Source organism: Mesoplodon densirostris, chromosome 15, assembly GCF_025265405.1.
Source record: "Mesoplodon densirostris isolate mMesDen1 chromosome 15, mMesDen1 primary haplotype, whole genome shotgun sequence".
Lineage (NCBI taxonomy): Eukaryota > Metazoa > Chordata > Mammalia > Artiodactyla > Ziphiidae > Mesoplodon > Mesoplodon densirostris.
In genome coordinates this window covers 23,196,441-23,204,485 of record NC_082675.1, presented here as the reverse complement: position 1 = coordinate 23,204,485, position 8,045 = coordinate 23,196,441, and positions in this window count along the sequence as shown.

The window sequence follows — 8,045 nt, the reverse complement described above, 5'->3', positions numbered from 1 at the left end:
ACAAATTCTTTTATCGGATGTATGCCATCTGTCTCCCCGAGTCCTACATTCTTGACTTTTTAAGTTTGAGTCTTCTAGAACCTGACCCACTCCACCCTTCTTCATCAGGGCATACATGGCATAACAGGGCAGCTGATGTGATCTGGGGGCCTTGGTCTTTCAGGGAAATTACAGAATTATATCCAACCAGAGAGAAAAAATAATCCTGTACCCCTAGCCCAACAGCGTGAAAGATTGCCAACAAACACCTCTGTGGGAAATGTGACTTTAAAGGCAGGAAACAGAGGATCAGACATGTAGCTGGAAATAAGTCTTTGCTTTCCACCAATGAGGCTGGAAGAGGCTGAGTGACTTGCTCAGGGTCTTACAGCAAAGTGGCCAAGCCAGCTGTCAAATGCAAGTGATTGGCCTATAACTTCCGAATTACCCAAATGTTTCTGAGGAATGATATTACGTAGCTATCATCAAAATAAACAGAACAAAACAAAATTTTCCTAACTGAATAAATTTGGGACATGCTGAGTTCAACAAAGGTAACCAGATTATTTTCTTTGCTGTAGGACTTCTCAGAACCTTGATATGCTGTTATACATAGTGACCTTTCAAGAAGAGGTTATGGACTTTTCAGTTTACAGAACTCGTTTGAGCTGAGGACATGTTTCTGGGCAACTCCCAGGATCTGGGCTCCTCAGAACCCACTTTGGGAAATACTGCACTAACTATCCCATGCCTTTGTAGCCTTTTATCCTTACATATAAAGGGAGTCCAGTCTATATATTTTGGATGGATGAATGGATGGATAGCTTGACCATTTCCTTGTTGTGTGACCTCAGATATATGACATCCTCCCCTTCTTTGAGCCCCAGTTTTATCCTCTACCACGGGGGCCAGCAAACTTTATCTGTAAAGGGGCAGATAGTAAATATTTTAGGCTTTGCAAGCCACATACATCTCTGTGGCATATTCTGCCCTTTCCTTCTTTTACCAACACTTTAAAATGTAGAAACCATTCTTAAATCTCAGGCCATACAAAAAGAGGCTGGGGGTGTGTGGAAGAAGGGCAGGATTTGGGCCTGAGCCATAGTATAGAACCCCTGCTCAACAAAGCTTAACACATGTTAAGTATGAGGACATCCACCAGGTATTCTGTACTTTGTTATATGTTGGTCCTCCTAAGCCACCTTAGGAGGTGAAGACCAAGTTTCATCCCCTTTCTAAGGAAAAGCTGATGTCCAAAGAATGAAAATGATGAACCTCATTTGCAGTGTCAGTGACCAGATGAGGTTGAAATGGAGACCCTTGAATGCCAGTCCTAAGTTCTGATGCTCATGAGAACAGATGCCCAAGCTATACTGTGGACCTGTAGCATCTCTGCAATTTCTGTAAGAGAAGGGTTTAAGAGCAGTAGCTTGGTTAAAGGGAGGGACTAGGAAGTCCCTAGCTTTGAGACATCAAAGATGTCTTTGTAAAACACATTTACAAATCACACTCACTTTTTACTTACAGTGGATGTTTACTTTGGTTGCTTGGGAGGGGGCTGAGAGAGAAAATGGGGTAAAACTCCCAAACTATCTCTCAGATCTGTCTTTGCCGCAGCTACTGTGGACCAAGTTCGTTGTTGGCCATTTTCAGTTCCCCAACTCATTGGTCCACAAACTAATCCTGTGAGGCAGGTAATATTATCACCGTTGAACCATGGAGAAGGTGAGGCTCCAGGAGGTTAGTTAACTCACTTACCTGCCCCATGTCTTTCAGGTGATAAATTATGGAATCATAGTTCCAGAGTCAGGGCCTGATTCTTTTCTTTTTTAAAAAAAATTTTTTGGCCCACACCGCACAGCGTATGGAAATTTTAGTTCCCCAACCAAGGATTGAACCTGCACCCTCAGCATTGGAAGCTCGGAGTCTTAACCACTGGACCACCAGGGAAGTCCCAGGGCCTGTTTCAATACAACCTGCTGCTTTGGACCACTTCCCTGGGCCTATGTTGGAATGATCAGGATACTCACAGTCAATTTCTTACAGTTTCATACTTAATTACGTAGATCATTAGATTGCTTGATAAATACTTCACATGTTGGTCTTCATTCAGTCTTTGTATGGACTGATACCACGTGGTAAATATTTGATCAAAATTGCTTTGGGTTCTTGACTTAGAAATAGACACACACAAATACGCCCAACTGATTTTTGACAAAGGTATAAAAGCAATTCAGTAGAAGAAAAATAGCCTTTTAAACATACGTTGCTGGAGCAATTGGACATCCTTAGGCAAAAAAAAATGAACATTGACCTAAACGACACACGATGTACAAAAATTAACTCAACATGGATCAAGGATTTAAATGTAACATATAAGACCATAAAATTTTTAGAAAAGAAAAAAGGAGATCTAGGGTTAGGCAAAACATTTTTTAGACTTGACATCAAAAGCATAACTCATGAAAGGAAGTTAATAAGTTGGACCACATCAAAACTAAAACCTTAGGCTCTGCAAAAGGCTCTACGAAGAATACGAAAAGACAAGCTACAGACTGGGAGAAAATATCTGTAAACTACATATCTGACGAAGAACTCTCAAAACTCAGCAGTAAAAATCAAATAATTCGATTAGAAAATGGGCTAAAGACATGAACAGATGCTTCACGGAAGAGAGTAGACAGATGGCAAACAAGCACATGAAAAGATGTTCAACTTCGTTAGTCATTAGGGAAATGCACATTGAAACCATAGTAAGGTATAACAATAAACCTACCAGAATGGCTAAAATAAAAAATAATAATAACACCAAGGGCTGGTGAGGAAGCAGAGAAACTGATCACTTATACATTGCAGGTGGGAGTGTAAAATGGTAGAGTCACTCTGGAAAAAAGTACAGCAATTTCTTTTCCTTCTTTCTTTCTTTCTTTCTTTTTGGCTGCATTGGGTCTTCATTGCTGCGCATGGGCTTTCTCTAGTTGCGGTGAGCGGGGGCTACTCTTCGATGCGGTGCGCAGCTTCTCATTGCGGTGGCTTCTCTTGTTACGGAGCACGGGCTCTAGGCGCGCAGGCTTCAGTAGTTGTGGCTTGCGGGCTATAGAGCGCAGGCTCAGTAGTTATGGCACGTGGGCTTAGTTGCTCTGCGGCATGTGGGATCTTCCCGGACCAGGGCTCAAACTCGTGTCCCCTGCATTGGCAGGCAGATTCTTATCCACTGTGCCACCAGGGAAGTCCAGTATGGCAATTTCTTACAAAACTAAATATACACTTACAAATACCCAGCAGTTGTGTTCTTAGGCATTTAGTCCAGAGAAATGAAAACTTATGTTCACTCAAAAACCTGTACATGATTGTCCATAGCCGCTTTATTCATAATAGCCCCAAACTGGAATCAAACCAAATGTCCTTCAATGGCTGAATGTAAAACAAATTTTGGCACTTCCATACTATGGAATACTATTCAGTAATAAAAAGGAAGTAACTATTGACACCCACAACAACTTCATGGGATCTCAAGGGAATTATGCTGAACAAAAAAAGAGCCAACTTTAAAAGGCTACATACAGGATGATTCTATGTATATAACATTCTTGCAGTGACAAAATGGTAGAGATGGAGAATACATTAGTGGTTACCAGGCGTTAGGGAAGAAAAGAGGAAGGGAGAAGGCTGTGACTATAAAAGGGTTGCCTGAGGGATGCTTGAAATGAAACTCTTCTGCAACTTGACTGTGGTGGTAGTCAAACAAACCTACACATGTGATAACATTGCATAGAACTACACACACACACACACACACACACACACACACACGTAAAACTGGTGAAATCCAAATAAGTGGGTGGATTATATCAATATCAATTTCCTGGTTGTGATATGGTACTATAGTAATAAAGGGGAAAATCGGTAAAGGGCATGGGGCGATTTCTTACAATTGCATGTAAATCTACAATTATCTCAAAATAAAAGTGGTGTTTTTTTCTGGCTGTGCCATGCAGGATCCTAGTTCCCCAACCAAGGCTCGAACATGTGCCCCTTGCAGTGGAAGTGTGGAGTCTTAACTACTGGACCACTAGGGGAGTCCTGAAGTGGTGTTTTTTTTTTTAATTCCTTTGAGTTCTTGGCCCAAGATGGTTCCTTTCAGGGGTAAAGGTGCATTTAGCATTCATTTGCCTAACATGGTCTCACCTGATAATTTTTAGCAAAGACTGGATACGTCAAGCACTGGGCTAAGCACTCTCCATAGATGATCTCTTTTAAGAGAACTTAATGAAGACAGAAGCACTATTATTATATCTCCATTTAATAGATGAGGAAACAGGCTCAGCAAAGTCAAGTCATTTGCCCCAATCCACATAGTAAGTAAGAGTCAGGAACAAAACCAGAGCCTCTGAGTCCAAGACCCACACCCTTACCCTCTACACTGCTCCTCTTTGATTAGATGCCACATGGCATTTGTCTTTGGCTTAAGCTGGCCTTGAACCTGGGGCAAAAGGCTAGGCCTTTCCTTTGATTAGCTTCTAGGTGTGGCAGTACTACAGTGGAAGGAACACTGGATATTTCCACTAGACTCCCCTAGACCATTCCAATTCCCAGGACTAAGTTTAAGTCGCAAAACCATCACTTGCAGGCTGTATGGCCTTAGAAAAGTCACTTGTGTCTGAGCTTCCTCACCCTCAAATCAGAGCTTGTAATTCCAGCACTGCCAGTGGATCAAATGAAGTAATACATTTCAAAGGGCTTGGGACACTCCAAAGGGGGCAGTTATTAATAACAGGGCACCGTGAAATAAATTCTAAATATAGGCCACTTGCTCCTATTTATCTTCTGGCTTGACAGTAAATGTTCTGAGGGCATGGGCTGAGTTTTGACCTTTTATTTTATCCTAACGTCCCCTTATAAAGTGTTCACAAAAATAGTAGGTTTCTAAAAGTCCTTGTTAACTGCTATGTTGGTAGAAATGTGATCAGAATGCAAAAAGAAAAAGCAAAGTATTGAGGGTAAAAATGAAGAACTTGTTCTTTAACTGCACTTTACTTATAAATTGTGAAGAGAACTGAGAACTGTCTCAGCCCAAAATTGGCCCTTGAATTTCCTTCCTTAAAACCCCAGGTAACTCCTTGTTTTCAGTTTTGGACGTGTGGGTTCTATCTTTTTAGGGACAGGGAAGAATGTGAAATTTGAAAAGTCCTTTGAGGTACAGGGTGTTCTTGCTATTTATACCAACCAGGATCTGTGGCTATTTTTTGGGCAAGGTTTTTCCACATAAAATCAACCTTTTTTTTCCCCCCTTTTCCCAGTTATGACAACCTTGCAAACTCACAAACAAATTCCTCAGCTTTATTACTAATGCCAATAACATGGACTTTTAAAACTGCCTTTCATCTCAACATCTTAAGCAATGCTGCAAACAGTAATTAAATTTCAACACCCTGTTGAGGGAGACATCAATAATTCAACCCATTTTCCAAACAGGTAAGCCCAGACTTACAAATTAGAGGCCTGCCTGGCCGTGGGTCACCAAGGATGGAAACGGAGAGGAGAGCAAAATCAAGAATTCTAGGCCTCCCAGCTCTTGGATTCACCAAGGTGTGGGTAGTAAGAGCCTGTGGAGATGCCCTCTCAGTAACCAGCAGTCACAGAGGTGCGGTGATTCTGAGGGGGGAGAAAAGAATAGGCCAGATTCAATGATACTTAAGAAAAGGAAGGAAAAGAAGGAAGGAAGAAAGGAAGGAAGGAAGGAAGGAAGGGAAGAAGGAAGGAAAGAAGGGAGGAGTGGAGGAAGGAAGAGCTTAAAACTACTTAGAAAATACATTTATTTGATTCATGAAATCCATAAAACAGGAAGGTAAAGAGGAGTGTGGGACTTCCCTGGTGGCACAGTGGTTAAGAACCCACCTGCCAATGCAGGGGACACGGCTTCGATCCCTGGTCCGGGAAGATCCCACATGCCACGGAGCAACTAAGCCCATGCGCCACAACTGCTGTGCCTGTGCTCTAGAGCCCGCGAGCCACAACTACTGAACCTGCATGCCTCGAGCCTGTGCTCCGCAGCAAGAGAAGCCACCACACTGAGAAGTCAGTGCACCGCAATGAAGAGTAGCCCCCACTCACTGCAACTAGAGAAAGCCTGTGCAGCCAAAAATAATTTAAAAAATAAATAAGAGGAGTGCAATTGGAAGAGTAATGTTTAAACTGATTTATTTATTTATCTAAGCTTTGCTTTTATAAAATTAAAAATTTTTTTAAATTTTTTTGGCCACACTGTGCAGCATGTGGGATCTTAGTTCCCCGACCAGAGATTGAACCCATGCCCCCTGCAGTGGAGGTGCGACGCCTTAACCACCAGGGAAGTCCTTGCTTTTTTTTTTATATTGAAGTATAGGTAATGTACAATATTATGTAAATTACAGGTGTACAGTAGAGTGATTCACAATTTTTAAAGGTTATACTCCATTTATAGTTATTATAAAATATATTCTCCATGTTGTACAATATATCCTTGTAGTTTATTTTCTACATAATAGAACCAGGATCCCACAAGCCATGCGATGTGGCCCCACCCCCCACCCCCCAAAAATGCCAAGGAATGACACAGATTGGGGCTAATCTGTTACTATCCAGTCCTGTCCCAAATTTCCCTGTATACCTGATCATAAACTGAGATATTGTCAAATATGTATAAATTGGGCTGCCTCCGTGCCCTGCCAGCCCTGCTCTGGGTTTCTGTTGGAGAGCTAGAGGATTGTCAAAAGGCAAGACATACTGGGCCTGAGGGCCGTTTTGGCAGCAAGGAGCAAGGTTTGAGCTCAGGAGAGGTGGCCAAGGGCCCCGCCAGGAGGGGCGCACAGTAGGTGTATGGGCTGTGTCCAGAAGGTTGAGAAAATGAGGCATTCATCCCAACAGTGTCAGGGATTGTCAGTGGGCATTGGTGGAGGAAACCGAGCCTAGGGAGCAGGAAGCAGAGACATACTGTGACATGTGTCTATAGCCAGTGGAGGAGAGGCAGGCTGCTACAGAAAAGGAGGCAGCCCTTTCTCCAGGCCCCTCTCACTATCTCTGCAAAGACTGCTTTGTGCCTTGTCACCGGCGGGCCACCCCAAGTGAGCTCTTGATGCCCAAGTGGAGTTGAGGGCATGTCAGTCAGAATCACAGGGTGCAGCTGGAGGCAGGGCAGCCTTCCCAGTTCGGCTGGTGACATCTTGATAAAGTTCTCAAGGCTGCAGTCAGCCCCTGACAGCTTCTCTGGGCAGGGGTTCATCTTGGGACACTCCTGCCGCCCGCCTGGCACACCCTGGGCACAGCAGCTGGCAGACCACTGCCTCCTGCCAAGAAAGGTCTGGAACTCACATGGTCTCAAGAGGCTTGACTTTCAGCGCTGAGAGCAGTTTCTACTGAACATGGCCCCCAATCAACAGGCAGGAGGCCAATTTAAAGGCACAAAACTTTCTTTTATTTTCACATGCTGTCTAAAAAGTATAAAGACTTACATCTAAATCTCAGACTAGCTAAGATCTTTGACTTATCCTGGGTTGCCTCAAAATTATTTTACTTATTTATTTATTTTTATTTTATTTATTTTTGGCTGTGTTGTGTCTTCATTGCTGTGCGTGGGCTTTCTCTAGTTGCCACGAGCGGGGGCTACTCTTCGCTGCGGTGTGTGGGCTTCTCACTGTGATTCTCTTCTCTTCTCATTGTGGGCTTCTCTTGTTGCGGAGTACGGGCTCTAGGTGTGCTGGCTTCAGTAGTTGCGGCACGCGGGCTCAGTAGTTGTGGCACACGGGCTTAGTTGCTCCACGGCGTGTGGGCTCTTCCTGGACCAGGGCTCAAACCTGTGTCCCCTGCATTGGCAGGCAGATTCTTAATCACTGCGCCACCAGGGACGTCTCCCCCAAAATTAGAGTCTGAGATAAAGGCTTCTGTGTGAATAGTTTATTTAGGAAGTGGCCCCAGGGAGCAGGAGTGAAGGACAGGCAAGGAACAAGAGCCAAGACAAGGCGGGCCATGGGTGGATCTGATGTGGGTGACTGGTGGCTCAATACCTTGGGATTGTCTGAGATGCCTTA